This window comes from Camellia sinensis, chromosome 3 (genome assembly GCF_055761805.1).
Source record: "Camellia sinensis isolate YWXY chromosome 3, ASM5576180v1, whole genome shotgun sequence".
In the NCBI taxonomy this organism is placed as follows: Eukaryota; Viridiplantae; Streptophyta; class Magnoliopsida; order Ericales; family Theaceae; genus Camellia; species Camellia sinensis.
This window is the reverse complement of record NC_138963.1, coordinates 32,538,883-32,555,199: the sequence shown is the minus strand read 5'-3', so window position 1 is coordinate 32,555,199 and position 16,317 is coordinate 32,538,883.

The window sequence follows — 16,317 nt, the reverse complement described above, 5'->3', positions numbered from 1 at the left end:
AAGAATTGTATTTAATTTTATAATCGGATCTTGATTCAAAATCAACAGCTCAACCGAAATAAGTTGAGGGAAAATGATATATAAATATATTTTTTAGACTTATTTTTTAATTTAATAATGTATAAATAATATGATTAATTAATAATTAAAAAAATGAAAAAAGTTAATTAATTATTATATTATTGAATTTAAAAAATAAATCTAATTTTTAAAGTTGAATAATAATCGATAGTTGGGTGAGAGAGGAGGTAGAAAAGAAAAATACAAACTTTTCGACCCAAATGACGCGGTGCGTTGACTTCTAAGTCCATAGTCAAGTTCATAGTTCAAGTCATACACGATCTTCAAGTGAAATCAAAAAGAGAAAAACTAAGGATCATGAAAAAACTTTCATGAAAATAATCATGAAAGATTTATGACTCTTGGATTATCTTGATTAGTGTGTAGTGCTTTATTTTAAGTGTAATCTAAAGGTCATAAATCTTTCATGATCATTTTCATGAAAAATTTTTCATGATACCTAGCATTGCTCAATCAAAAAGGTTTTACGGCAGACAAACACGGTGCTGCCACATCACTAAACGTTCAAAGTGGGACACCCAATTTAGACGAGGGAAAAATTAGCTATTAGTGGAATATATTAGAAAATTTTTTTTTTTTTAAATTGTGTTTAATTATTAATGTATATAAAATTTATTATTTATTTTTAATTTTTTTTTCAAGACACTGAATTAAAATTTATCCTTTCGATAAATTTTAAGAGGTCGAATTTTTAGTACTACAGAATGGTGTGGTTTTATTTATTTATTTAAATGTTTGAAACCAACAGCCTCTACATTCGGGGCCTCTTCCTCCTCCATTTGCAGCACGACCACTACCCGCTAACTCACCTGCAACAAAATTGTAGGTTGCAGCGGCAATAGAGGTTGTAGGTTGCTGAAATTCACTCAGACAAGCCTGGGTCGTTGAACATAATCTGGCTTGTGGGTTTGCACTGTTTTGCCATGGGTGTCGCAATTCGGTGTGAGTCTTGTGACATTCAATCGTGGGTCTCGTTTCTAAGTAAGTCTGTTCTACCACGTGATTATGTGCCTACTTTATAATAAGAGAACACTTTTATCTAAAAAAAAAAGAAGAGAAAGTACAAAACACTACTTACATGATCCTATACAATTGTAAAGGCCCATCACGTAAGATATAAAGCAGACCTATTAAATAATTTATCATAAATTGCACCATTGGTTTTTTTAGTTTGAATGAAATTTGACTTTAATCTTTATAGTTTCAATTTTCTCAATTCAAATTCTTTATTGTCAATTATGTTTCAATATGGTCCCTTTATCATTTGTCATTAGCACTTTGGATCGACAAAGTCATGTGCATGTCACATTTGAGTTTTAGAAATTCTTGCACAAGAAAAAAATAAATAAGTTATGTACCGGTAGTCCCTATAACTTCATCAAAATTTCACTTTTGTTATTCTGATTTTGCATGTGTTATTTTTTCGTCTAAAATATTAACGGCACAAGAAGAAATGACAATATTGCAACAAAATTGAAAACATAAAACTCAAATAGTATAAAGTAATAATACAATTTGTTGAATTGATTTGCTTTTAATTTGCAGTGGGGAAGGTTATTCGAAGTTTTTTCTCAAAAATGTATCAGAGTAATTTGGTTGTATTTATGACTATATTTTACGAAGAAAGTTTTTTTGGTATTTTTTGAAATATTTTTCGACTAGAGGTGGCAAACAGTAATTTTGAATGTGTTAAAAAAAAAAAAATTAGTACAAAAAATAAAATAAGGGATTAAAATTGATTTTGCATCAAATAACCAAATCCAAATTCCAATTGGTCTATTTAATAAATAAGTTTAAGCGAATTAAATTGTAAACGTGTTGAACAGATCAATCCAATTTATACGTAAGTGTAGGCAATTTGGCTTATTATTATTATTATTATTATTATTGTTTGGATAAATTACACTTTATCCCTTTTAATTATCACCGTTTTTTTACGTTATCTCTTCAAACTAAAAATTGATACAATGTATTCCTTTCATCTTCTGAAAGTTTTCAATCTAACTCATATATTTGTCATAAATATGATATTTGTACATTTTCCATCTGTCTTGTTAACAGAATGAAGATATAAAAGTTAAATTAAAAACTTTCAGAAGATAAAAAGATACAGTATATTAATTTTTAATTTAAGAGATAAAAAAAAAATAGTGATGGTTAAAGGGAATAAAGTGTAATTTGCGTTTATTATTCTCAAGATTATCATTTACGTTATCTTGCTGTCTAGGAAGAATTTTGTAGTCAAGGTTAAGCGTGTTATTTTTTAAAAAAATTGGATGCATTCCGTCGGAGTTTTTAACCCCTGATTCACGATCAACTAGTCAATTGAGTTTGGTTACTTTTCTTATAATAATTTTCTTATATTTTTTATCATAGTAAAATACATTAACAAAATATAAAATTTAATTAATCCGGTTAAAATTGAAATAAAATAAGATTAAAACTACACACACTAAAATGATGTAGTTTTGTTTTAACTTTTAGTGGAAATTTAATTTTATCCTTAATCTATTATTCAAAAGTCAATTATATCTCGTTTTTTTAATAATATAAATTTTGCACTTAAACTATTTAATTTTGAATTAATTTTGCCAGTTGTCGTCTCTAATCAAATGGAAATCATTAACGTGACATTGGAAATTTATTTGAAACTTCATTTTACGCTCAAAACTATTCTTAAAAAATTAATCAGACCCCTGAATATATGAAAAAATTAAATTTAATTATTTGATAATAATTTTTATACTTCAATATCCTTTCTGAAATCTCACAAAAAAAAAAAAAAAATCCCGACCCCCACCACTCTCACTGTTTTTTGATTGGCTCAAAAAATTATTATTATTATTTTTTTTTTTGCTCTTGGTCTCACAACCCCCACGTGGAGGTGGGGTACTGGGGGGTCACCCCCCACTAGTGTCCCCAGCATGATTGTTGAAATTAATTCTTTAATATTAGCCAGCTACAAATGTTAAGAGAGAGACAGAGAGATTAAACTCAGAATTTTGTGTTCAATAGTTTCTCTATCGATGAGTCGAGATAATTTACAATTTTAAATAAAGTTTATATTTAAAATATTTTTTTGTAAAATTTATTATATAAAAACTATTTTTTTCATTTTTTTGATGAAAATTATTATTAGATATTTAATTTAATTTATTCAGGAGTTTAATTGATGGAGATAAAATTGATTCAAAATTAACTAATTTAAATATAAAATTAAAATTATTAAAAAATAAATAAAAGATTTAATTAAATTTTAAATAATAATTTGAGTGATAAAATGAAGGGTAGGCTAGTGGATTGGACGGTTCCGTAGAGACCATTAGGAGTCTTGTTTCGATAATTTGAACCGTTTAATGTGTAGAGCTCATTAAGTACTTTATCTTTGTAAAAAACTCACGTTAATCGGATAGCGATAGCTACTACATCAGATCAGATTTTTGTCAACAATTTATTTTGAAAACTATATTTACCATTGATAAAAATCTAATCTGATCAAGTAGCTATGGATATCCGATCAACGTGATTTTTTATAAAAATATAATATTAGACGAGTTTTACACATTAAATGATTCGAATAATTGAAATAAAAACTATGATGGACCCTCACAAACCCAATAATACACTCCAATTTAATCTCAGACGGGAGGAAAATCCGACCACTTCTTCTCATTATATATTGCAAGAAAACGCGTAAAATTGTTTGGCTGTTTCATGCGAGGTTCAAGCCCTTAATGGCTCTCTGCTGGGGCAAACCAACAAATGATTGGACCATGCCATTGGACTTCTAAAACATTTTAGTTGCGCACCACATTATTATACACGACATTTTAAATTGTCGTACAAAACACTTCAATCATTAATTGTTATGAGTCACATTAATATTGATATCTTGTTGAGTAATGTGACTCATTCCAATCAACGATTAAAATATTACAAGTGATAATATTCTTCATTGGTGTAATAACATTATGTTGAATTTTGAATGCCTCAATTTTTCAACGACAAAATATTATTTTGGAATTTCTCTAGCACCAAAAAATGCTTATGATTTACAACAAAAATGCATTTTATTGCATTCAATCTTTAATTATATCATACATAAAAATTTTAATTTTAATTTTCTTTCCTTGCATTCATCATAATGCCAAACATATATCCATCTTTACACCTTTCAAATCCTTAACTCTACGCTGCCCTAACCGCCACCTCCGGGCTCCATGTTAGAGGCCCCATTTGGAGAGGGTGACAAGGTTTTGGGGTGTTTTAGGAAGTTAGTAAAAAATTAATTTTTTAATTTTTTGACTTTTTGGTAGTTTTTTTTGACAAAAAAATTGATTTTTTTGGCTAAAAAAGTTAAAAAATAGGTTAAATAAGTTAATAAGATAAAATGTCACATCTAAACCATAATTATTTTACTTTTTCTCTCACAAAAGTTAAAAAAGTAAAAAAAAAATACAAACAAACGTTTTAGTCCCAAGCTAAAAAAAGTCTCAACTCAAAAAAGCCAATTAAAAAAATCATAGCCAAACGACAATTATTTTAGTTGACTATTTGACTATTTTAGCCTTGCTAAAAAAGTTGTGTTTAGGATGATAGGTTTTTTTTGTTTTGTTTTGTTTTTTTTTTTTTTTTTTGTAATTAATTTGATAGTTGTGAGATAAAAAAAATGATTATCGTTTGAAAATAACATTTTATCTTATTAACTATGTTAATCTTTTTTATCTTTATTAACTATTTTAAAAAAAAAAAGGCCGTCCCAAATAGGGCCAGAGTTTGTCCACTAAGACTATGTTTGTTTGGGCGGACTGAATTAGGTTAGATTAATATTCTCATGACTAATAGTTCTAGAACTACGAATCTTTTTGGATTGTGTATGTTATCCTATGTTTGGATTGAGTTAAGATTATAAGGAGAGACTAATAGTCTAGACTTTGGATTAGTCCTCCAATTTATGTCTCACCCCCTTTTGTGAGATTGAATAGTTCATCATATGTGGGATACCATATTTGGATGGATTATTAGTCCGTACTTTAATTGTTTAACCAAACATGAGATTAATAATTTTATTAGACTATTAGTCCAATCCTAAACTCATATCCACTCAACCAAACATGGTCTAAGAATGTTTTGGTATACATCATATCTCATGACACCTCTTCTTTTAATTTTTTAACGTCTAAGCATTCAATCTCTAAAATGTGAAAATCCTAATTTCTTTACCCTATGGCCTTCCATCTCAAGCTTCTTCCTTTTCTAGCCACTACCTCCGACCCTCCAATTTCTTTCTCCATCAACCCCATCCCCTTATTGCCGTCACCCCCCTTCCCTAACAACAACCCATGTCTCGCTATCATTACTCTCGAGAACGAAATTAGAATTTTATCACCAAATAGGCCAAAGACAAATAATTTTTTTTCCACTACATATACAAATACACATGTATATATAATAGTATGGTATGTAAACCATATATATAAACATAAAAAAATTCAAATATCATAGAAGTAATCTCTATTAGAATAAAAAAAAAAAATTTGGTACAAAAGAAAAAAATAACGTAAGATGATAGAAGAATGATATATATATATATATTTCATACTGAAAGATCATTTTATTTATAAAATAAGATATATATTTTAAATGTGCTATGGTAAACAGAATTTTTCACAAAAATAAAGAAGTTATAGCCCCCTATAGTCTTCTCATAATCCCATCCCTGACCACCCCATCTTCTCCTTGCGTACCCCTAAACCTAGTTTGACACACCCCATCCCTTTTCTTGACCCCATCCCGCAACACCTTCCACTCTCACATTGTCTTCAACACCTAGTCGCCAACTCCTTCCGCTATCTTCATAATCTAAAATACTTGAGCAAGGGAAAGAAATAAATAGAGCGGAGGTGAGGAGAGGAGAGGGAAAGAGAAGAAAAGAGAAGGTCTAAGACGGAAAGAGAGAGAAAAAAGAAATTGGATGTAATAAGATGTGAGAGGATGGTCTAATTTTAGGATATTGAGAAGTGTAAACAGATCAAAATGTAATTTTCAAATTTGTAAAAATGGGTGTAATGAGAATCTGGACAATTTTCTCTCTTTATTGGCAAATAAAATGTGACTTAAAAGGGTTCTCTTTCCCATCTTGAAATCCAGTGCTTTCAACAGTTTTGATAATCTTTTTATTTTAAATTTAATTTAGTTATTTATTTATTTTTGAGCACTCTATTTTTGAATGATTGTTGCAACTGACAAACAATTCTACGCAATGTTTTGCTTGCGATTGTAAAATGTCAGGAGCCCACATGTTTTTAGGGGACGGAAAATGAGATTCACAAAAGCTGAATCAAATCCTTGAATTTTTTCCACGAGTTGGGGGCGCATTTTTTTTTATCACTGCATTTATTGCATGAATCTTGTACAATATTCTCGAAAATTGAACAAAACTAAAATAATTGTCAAGAAACTCTACACGGTGATATAATATTTTTGAACCAATAAAAATAGTAATGACAGAATAGAAATAACCGATTTGATTAACTTTGATTGGATAAGTGGAAAACAAGATTTGTCTAATAATAATGTTATATATATTAATTAGTGTACTAGCTAATGTACTAATAGATGATGTGTCATAATTTTAAAAGTTTTGAGTATTTGTAATTTATATAATAGATAGGATCAATAATTATGATATAACACTAATTGATACACTAGTTAGTACACTAATTAATATAGGTATAACCATCGTTAATCTAATATCATGACTTCTTTGATTGTGAGTACTTGGCGATGAATTAAATGATTTTAATTTTTAAGTCTGTGTGGTATGGGTCGATTGATGACACAGTCTAATAATGTGGGCGTATAAGACGACCCATGATTTGGGTTGAAAAATAAAAAACTTTGGGCCGTTGATTTGAAGTCAATGGTTTGTGTCGGTGCCTCTGTTCGATTTCAAATGGCTGGACCAAAACTTGTGTTGATCCGAGTCAGTCAATATGCCTGTGTATCACGGCCGACTTGACTCGTTCTCTTATTATTTTAGTTTTTGTAATTTTAAATTGAATAATTTTGTCTTTATATTTTGAGTTCAGTTTTAATTTAATTTTTTTTATCTAAATTTTTATTAATTTTGTTTATGTTTGTACCTTAAAAAATTGAAAATTGTGTTTTAATTTAAAAATTAATTATACTAAGATCACTTCAACTAGTAGTATCACCCCCATCATTTATAAACTGGATTTCCTCTTTTATGAAAGTCATACAAATATATTCCATTTAGAGATGGTTTGGAGTAGAGATGTCAATGGGAGTTAATGGGTGGATATTAATCCCCTATCTCCATTCCCTCATAATAAATTTTCCCCATTTCCCATGGTACTACCCTCCCAATCTCCTAATGGGTTTGGATTTTTCATAACCTAACTTGACCTTTTCTTCTTCTTTTTTAATTTTTTTTTTATATAAAGGTTAACAGCCAATTTTTTTTTTTATCATTTATATATATATATATATATTTTTTTAAATGTTCATAACCAAAACTAAATAGACATTCAATCTTTTTTTTTTATTTTATTTGGTTTAACAACAAAATCAAATACACATTAATTAATTAATTAAAAAGTTTGTTTTAAAATAATCAAATATATAATTTTGAAACAATTAAATAAGTTTTAGTAATTGAAAAAAAAATGTAAAAGAACGTGAACGATTAAAAATAAATAAATAAATAAATTACAACCATCTCTCTCCTACAATATTATAAGAGTCTGTTTGAAGAAATAAAATAGGGAAGAAATGAATCTTAATCAAATAAAGTTTCACAATCAAGAAATGAATCTTATCAATAAAGTTTCACAATCACAGTTTCAGAATTGCAGGTGACATGGTGATGCCACTCTAGGACTAAGCTTACAAAGAAATGAATCTTAATCAAATAACAACCAAGCAATATATCAAATTGATAATTAGGATCAGAAGTTGTAAAACATGAGAGTAAATTTTTGGCTCACTCAATCTCTTCAGATCAAAACTTGAAAAAAAATAAAGAACAATAGAAAAGAGGGAAATTGTATAATATTATACAATTGACGAAAAATAAAAATAAAAAAAATGCTAAAACACAATGCTAATTTTAGGATCAGAAGTTGTATAATATTTTTTGTGGTATTTACATTTGCTAAAACACAATGCTAGACATAAACAAAAATAAAAAAATACTTTTAATTAATGTTGGGACATTTTTCACTAATTTTACAACTTTTTAAACTTCTAACAGATTGTCAGCATTTTGTAAACAATGAAAAACATCGGCCAACAAAAGAAACACAGGAGTGGGGGAGGGGATTTCCTCACCCCTTCTTTGTCATTGTTATCTACCCACAAGACAAAAAAAAGAAAAAAATGGAGTCTTTTCATCTTCCAAAAGTGAAGACACGATGAATGGGTCCAAATCAAAAATATATAATTTGAAACACATGAATCGAGATAAAGATATCAGTGCTCGACATCACAGAGAAAGTTCTTGAAATACAAACATTTTGTACAGAGAAACAGCCAAAACACCTGTTAAATATATATATAATGTATAGAATAGATTAATAGACATATAGATAGGTAGTTATACGGCTAGATAGGTAGTGAATACTTTTCCTTTTTGTTCTTAAAAATTTTCACACTGCCTACCAAAGTGCTTGGAATCTTTTTACGATTCCAACGCCACCAACGGCATTCTTAGATTCGCTCGCATGCGCCTTCACGCGTCGCGTTTGTCGCCGGCGCGTCACTCACTTCCGCCTCTGTTGTCTCACACGCCACACGCACCCCTCAGCCGCTTGAGCCGTTTCGCGCCGCTCGCACCACTCACGCCGTCTCGCGCAGCTCACCCAGCCGCCTCTCTCATGTTGCTGTTGACTTCGGCTCACGCTTCTACTGACTCAACTCCACCTGGTTCAGCCTCTTCAACAGGCCGGTTTAGTCCTATTTTTGGACTTTTTTGGCCGGTTCAGACCGATTCCCCACTAATTTCGACCCTTTGAATTCACTGGTACCCTCGGTTTTTTCGAATTCTGCATCTATATTGTTGTTTTTCCTTCATGAATCGCCCGAACTCGTCTCACCACCCTATTTCCATTGTTCTTGACGGAACCAATTATGTCTTATGGGCACAAGCCATGTCTGGCTTCCTCAAAGGCAAGAAACTTTGGCATATTATCACTAGGGATGTGCGCAAACCCATCCAAGAGACCGTTGAATCAACTGATAAATATGTTGACCGCTTGGAGGATTGGGACAATAAGAACTATCATATCATCACTTGGCTTCGGAATACATCTACTACATCTATCAGCCTTTGGTTTGGTCGGTTCCATCTTGACTCTGTTTCCACTCTTGCAAACGACATCTGGGATTTTTTGAAAGACCACTATTAGACTACTAATCTTTCTTATCAATATCAGCTTCAGAGTCATCTTCACCATATGCACCAACAGCCAACTCAGACTATTAATGATTTTCTTTCCCAAATTTGTTCTGTTTGGGATCAGCTCGCTCTCTTTGAACCTCCATGGCCCCATACTGAAGATGCTGCCTTGTTTACTACTTATCGTGACCAACAACGGTTGGTTCAGTTTCTTATGGCTCACTCCCCATTTTGAGCCAGTGCGCGCCTCTCTCCTTTATCACACTCTTTTACCCACTCTTGAGCAAGCTATTTTCGAACTACTATCAGAGGAAACTCGGCTTGGTACTCTCCATCCGCACCCTGTGGACTCTGTTTTTGTTACTTCCCAGACTCGGAGTTCTCCTTCACCACAATGGTCCACTGCCTACAACTACTATCAAAACCGAGGACTTCCGTCTACTCATCTTCTGGTTCATTGTCCAGTTCGCCTTTGTTGGTTTTGCAACAAGACTGGTCTTGGTTATCTCCAGCAAGATTGCTTCCGCAATCTAGCACGAGCCTCTCCTGGTTCATCCTCTCGCAATGGTCCTTCCCCCAAGAATTTTTCACGGGGCAACTCTTAACGTTCTGGGCATCAGTTTAAATCTCTACCTGTTCATCGCACTGCTGCTGTTGCCTCAGAGGATTTACCTTCTTCTGTGCCTATAGACCCTTCTACTCCGGTCTTTTCTCAAACCGATGTCGAAGCCATGTTTTAACAATTTCTCTTCACATCCGGTACTCTTCCCTTTACTGCTTTGTCTGTCACCTCAAGAAATACTTCCTAGTACTTTGACTAAGCTTGTTGCAATCACATGACCTTTGACCCTACTATTTTTACTTATCTCTCTTCTGATCCTCATGTTCCTTCTATTCATACTGCTGACGGGTCTCTTTTGTCTGTAAGTCATGTTGGTTTTGTTTCAACCTCTCACTTATCTTTATCCTATGTATATCTTATGCCTGCTTTTACTTTAAATCTTATCTCCATTGGTCAATTATGTGAGCATGGTCTAACTGTTACTTTTTCCCATACTGGTTGTTTGGTATAGGACCCTCGGACGGGACAGACTCTTAGGATCGACTGTAAGCATGGACATCTCTATAAACTCATTCATCTTCATGTTCCGGATTCTTCTCAGCTCGCAGCTCTTACCACTGCTCCTCTTTTATCTTCTTTTTAGCTTTGGCACTGCGTTTAGGCTATCTTTCTGTTGGTCGGTTAAAGTCTTTAATTTCTAGTAGTTAGTTTCAGTTCTAATACTTTAGATTGTTTATCATGTCAACTTGCCAAATAGCCTGCTTTATCGTTTAATAAAAGTGACTCTGTTTCTCTTATACCTTTTGATCTCATCCATTCTGATATTTGAGGCCCCTCCCCTACTCCTACTATGGGAGGCGCACACTATTTTGTTATTTTTATAAATGATTTTTCCTGTTTTACGTGGTTATTTCTTATGAAGAATCGCTCTAAACTCAAACAACTTTATTACAATTTTGTCACAATGGTACAAACCCAATTTTCTAAAACTATTAAGATTTTGCGCTCTGACAATGCCATGGAATATAAAGATTTTGAATTTCTTTCTTTTCTTCAGAGTCATGGTACTCAACCTCATTATTCCTGTCTAGGCACGTCTCAACAAAATGGATGTGCTGAACGGAAACATAGGCATATTCTCGACACTACTCGAGCTCTCATTCTCTCTTTTTCTTGTCAGGAACATTTTTTGAGCGAAGCCGCTCTCACTGCTGCTTACACTATAAATTGTATCCCTACGCTTGTCATTCATAATCACACTCCCTATGCGCATTTGCATGGCACTCATCCATCTTACACCAATCTTAGGGTCTTTGATCTGCATGTTTTGTTCTTCTCCAATCTCATGAACACAACAAACTTGAACCTCGTTCACGTCTTTGTTGCTTCTTGATGTATGGTATTGAACATAAAGGGTATCGTTGTTGGGATCCTATCTCCCAGTGCCTCCATATCTCTTGTCATGTGGTTTTTTGGCAACACAAAATGTTTTTCTCCATCTCTCAATTTCGTTTATCCACTCCCTTACCCTCTCTCTTATTTAATAACCCTTCTACAGATCTGTTTTCTAATGAGATTTCTCCACGGCCCCTGCCTGCACCTTTAGAGACCACCTTGCATACTAGTCTTTCCCGTGAGCCTGCTCGCTCTGATGGTCCTGCTCTTGCTCCCTCGGGATCCTTACCTCCTGTTGAGTCTCTCTCCATGCCCTCTGGCTCCTCCCCTCTCTGCTCGACCATACCGGGTAACCCAACCTTCTACTCGTTTTCGTGATTTTATTATTGGTTCTACTGTTTTTTCTACTCATGAACATATCTCCTATCGTGAGGCTAGCTCTAATCCTCTTTGGCAGCATGCTATGACTGATGAATTGTAGGTTTTAGACAAAACTTGGGACGTTGTTGATCTTTCCTCTGGCAAGATTGTCATTGGCTGCAAATGGGTATAAAAAATCAAGACCTGTTTTGATGGCTCTATTGAGTGATACAAAGCCCGCCTTATTGCCAAAGGCTTCAACCAGGAATATGATATTGATTATGAGGAGACCTTTGCTCCTGTTGCCTGTCTCACCTCTGTTCGCAGCTTGATTACTGTTGCTACCACCCGTCAATAGGCTTTTTACCAACTGGACGTGAAAAATGCCTTCCTTAATGGTGTTCTTCTCGAGGAGGTCTACATGCAACCTCCCATTGGGTCTACATATCCACCTTACAAGGTCTGCAAACTTCAACGTGCTTTATGTGGTCTTAAGCTAGCCCCGCAAGCTTGGTTTGCCAAGTTCAGCTCTACTATTCACGATTGTAGTTTCATCTCCAATTCTTATGATACTACTCTTTTTATGTGGAAAACTGCTTAAGGGACCACCCTGCTTCTGCTTTATGTGGATGACATGATTATCACCGGTGATGATGTAGCTGGTATTCTTCGTCTCAAACAGTTTCTTAGCCATCATGTCGAGATGAAAGACCTTTGTCCTCTCAGTTATTTCTTGGGTCTTGAAATCTTCCATGATTCCACGAGTTTGTTTCTCTCTCAAGCTAAGTATACCTCTGATCTTCTCGCCTGCGCTGGTCTTACCGATTGTAAGACTGCCTTAACTCCACTGGAGCCTCAGAGTCGTTTTACTCTTCTTGATGGCACTCTTCTCTCTGATGCTACCCTATATCGTCAGCTGGTTGGAAGCCTTGTCTATCTCACTGTTACTCGTCCTGATATTGCCTATGTAGTTTATATTGCTAGCCAGTATATGTCAGCTTCTCGTACCCCTCATTATGATGCTTTAGTTTGTATCCTTCGCTATCTCAAAAGGCACCATGTTTCGTGGTCTTCATTATTCCGCCCACTCCTCTCTTCAGCTTCATGCTTTTTTCGATGTTGATTGGGTTGGGGATCCTACTGACCGCTGTTCTACTATATGGTCCTGCTTTTCTTAGGCGATTCTCTTATTTCTTAGCGCAGCAAGAAACAATCTCTTACAGCTCGTTCCAGTACAGAGGCCGAATACTGTGCTCTTGCTGATACTACTCAAGAGCTTCTCTGGCTTCGTTGGTTTCTTGCTGACATGGATGTTACCCTCTCTGGAGCTACTACACTCTTTTGTGACAATCAAAGTGCTATTTAAATTACTCACAATGATGGTTTTCATGATCGCACCAAGCACATTGAGATTGACTGCCATTTTATTCGTGAACACGTCATTCGTGGTATTATTCATCTCCATCTGATCTCTTCTGCTGATCAACCTGCTGATATCTTCACCAAAGCTCATTCTTTTGGCCGCTTCGATGAACTTGTTTCCAAACTCCAGTTGGTTGATGTTTGTCCTCCTTGAGTTTGAGGGGGGCTATTAAATATATATATATATATATAATGTATAAAATAGATTAATATATATACAACTAGATAGGTAGTTATACAGCTAGATAAGTAGTGAATGATTTTCCTTTTGCTTTCGGCCATTTTCCCTTTAGGCCATGATTGTGTTTGTACCATAGATGTAATAGTTGTCACGACCTAAACCCGCCCCTATGGGTTTAGCACTGTAACCCGCCAGTAATCCGAGATTACCGAAGGCCTACTTAACAATAATACAGTAAAACAGAGTACAGGGGCCTGACGGAAGCCAATACAGTAAATAAACAATGTCTAATGAACTGTGACAGTCTGAATGCCAAAAAGACTTTTCATATATACATATACATAGTGCAGAACAGTATGTACAACATTTATAATCATCCAGATCAGGGACTTAATCCCTATATAACAGTACAGTAACAGTCTATACAGTCTACAAAACAGTTACAGAGACAGACAGGGGAAATTAAAACACCCCTAAGCCATAGCTTGACAGGCTCGAAACCTCGCAGTGAGGCGCAGTGGTTGGCTTGACAAAACTGGAGCTTAACTCCGACGCTTCTAGCCGCGGTCTGGTACCTGTACACCTACATATATATATGAGCAGTGAGCTAAAGCCCAGTGAATAACATAATGCGTAAAGGGGTTTAGAATGAATGTTCTTACAGTAATGAAAACAGTTCATTAAATCAGTATTTCAGTCGTTCAGTCAGTACAGTCATATGTGGTACATCCATTAGCATAACAGTACAGTAAACAGTAGGTCTTGAAAGACCGAACAGTCAATGATGGCCATCAATCAGTAAACAGTAGTGGTTCCAACAAGGGAACCGACAGAGATCTCTGTAACAGTAACAGTCAGTAATAGTAGTTGCTAAGGATGCCACAATACAGTTCAGAATAGAGGACATACATTCATTCTATTAACAGTATCAGTTCAGAAACAGTACAGTTCAATTGTTCAGAAGATAATCATTTTGAACATATCTTTACACAGTTGTTACTCACAGAGTTCTGGGCTACAGTTAGGCTAGAGCGTGTCCCCAGTCGCCAACCCTACACAGTTTACAGATTGAACACACACTAAGCTACACAGTTGGGAAAATAATAACTTAATCCCTAATTTGCCTCGGTGTGGTTCTATATCTATATCCTCATTAAGATGCCTTAAACTAGGCCTAAGAATGCCTAGGATGAAATGAGGATGCAAAGATGCACTTTAAAAGCATTTTCAGAATTTTCAGAAAACAGGGGTCCGCTTGAGCGTAGGTTAATCCGCTCGAGCGAACATGCAGACAAAGGTTTCTGCTTGAGCGCAGACTTAACCGCTCGAGTGTACTGCAAAACAGTCAAAAGTGCTGGATAGGTGAAATCCACGGTCGATTGGGGGCTCGACATCCTCGAGCGTAAGACACAAGGTCCCGCTCAAGCGTAAATTACCCCGCTCGAGCTGACTTAAAAACAGAACAAAATGCTGGGAGCACAATTTCCACGCTCGAGCGCCAGTCACCCCGCTCGAGCGTGAGTTCAAAATCTGGAATTCCCAGATTCGAACCTCAAGCTCAAAATCAAGTTTCAAACACCAAATTCGATCCTCTTGGGCTCATTTTCTGAAAAACACTTCAAAACTCGTAGTTTAACATGATTCAAAGCTCAATTTGTAAAATCAAAGCCCAAAGGAAGATCAATTCAACTAATTTTCAAACTAAATTTCAAGAACATAATCCAAGCATGACATGCATGAGTTTAGCTAGCTTCCAAGCTTCCAAAACATGCTCTAAGGAGCCAATTCTTTTCAAAACAAGATGAAATCATGGACTTAACATAATTATGAGCATGAATGTAACATTTTGCCATGAAAACAACTTAAAACTCAACAATCCAAACATGCATGCATGAATTAAGCTATAATTCAACATGTTAGAACTAAATTATGACTTAGCTCCTCAATTAGACATGAACCATGCATGAATCAACTTAAAGACACAATCAAGAGAATGAAATTCATACCTAGGTTCCTTAATTACTAGTCTTGAGGTTCAATCTAGCAAGAACTCCTTTCAATTTCTTTAATTTCCAAGCAATTCTAGATGAAATCACCCAATCTCCCTATTCTCACTCTCTAGTCGGCAATAACAATGAATAAGGCTGAGGAAAAGGTTTGCTCAATGTATTACAAGTCTCAATATGTGTAAAATAGTGGGCCACTACTATAGCAATGTGGTAAATAATGCAACTCTTGTAATTTAGCACTATTTAATCTAATTTAATCATACCAATTCAGTTTTTAGATAAATACACCATAAAATCACATTAATTCTAAGGATCATAGAACATCAATCAATTTCGGATTCGGCCGCCGATAAGGCCTTCAATTTGCAGTTTAAACATAGAAACATGAACAGATAATCAAACAGTCAAACAGATAGATAATGCATTTAAACGGATACAGTCAATCAATCAGTTTCAGATTTCAGTCAGTCAGTCCAGTATTTCAATCAGTTTAATTACCAATCATAATCAGTCTCAGTCTAGCAGTAATCAGTAATCGATCAGTGATCAGTGATGAGGGTTGTTACAATAGCTCCTATATAAAAGAGAACATATACATTGATTCGATATATAGAATTGCACTGAGACTTCTCTCTCTCTCAAATCCTATCCCTATCTCAACTTGTTTTACAACACCAATTTCTAAGAAATTAGAGAACAGATAGAGAATACCACTTACGGGGAAATGGGCGGGTATCCATCCCCAACCCATCTCCAGTGGAGATTTAAAAAATACCACTTACGCGACCCAACGGGTAAGAAAAAAGGAGAAAATCCATGTATTTGGATCGGGTCTCCATGAATACTCACATGGTAGGTTATCTATTGACATCCCTAGTTTGGAGGGGAT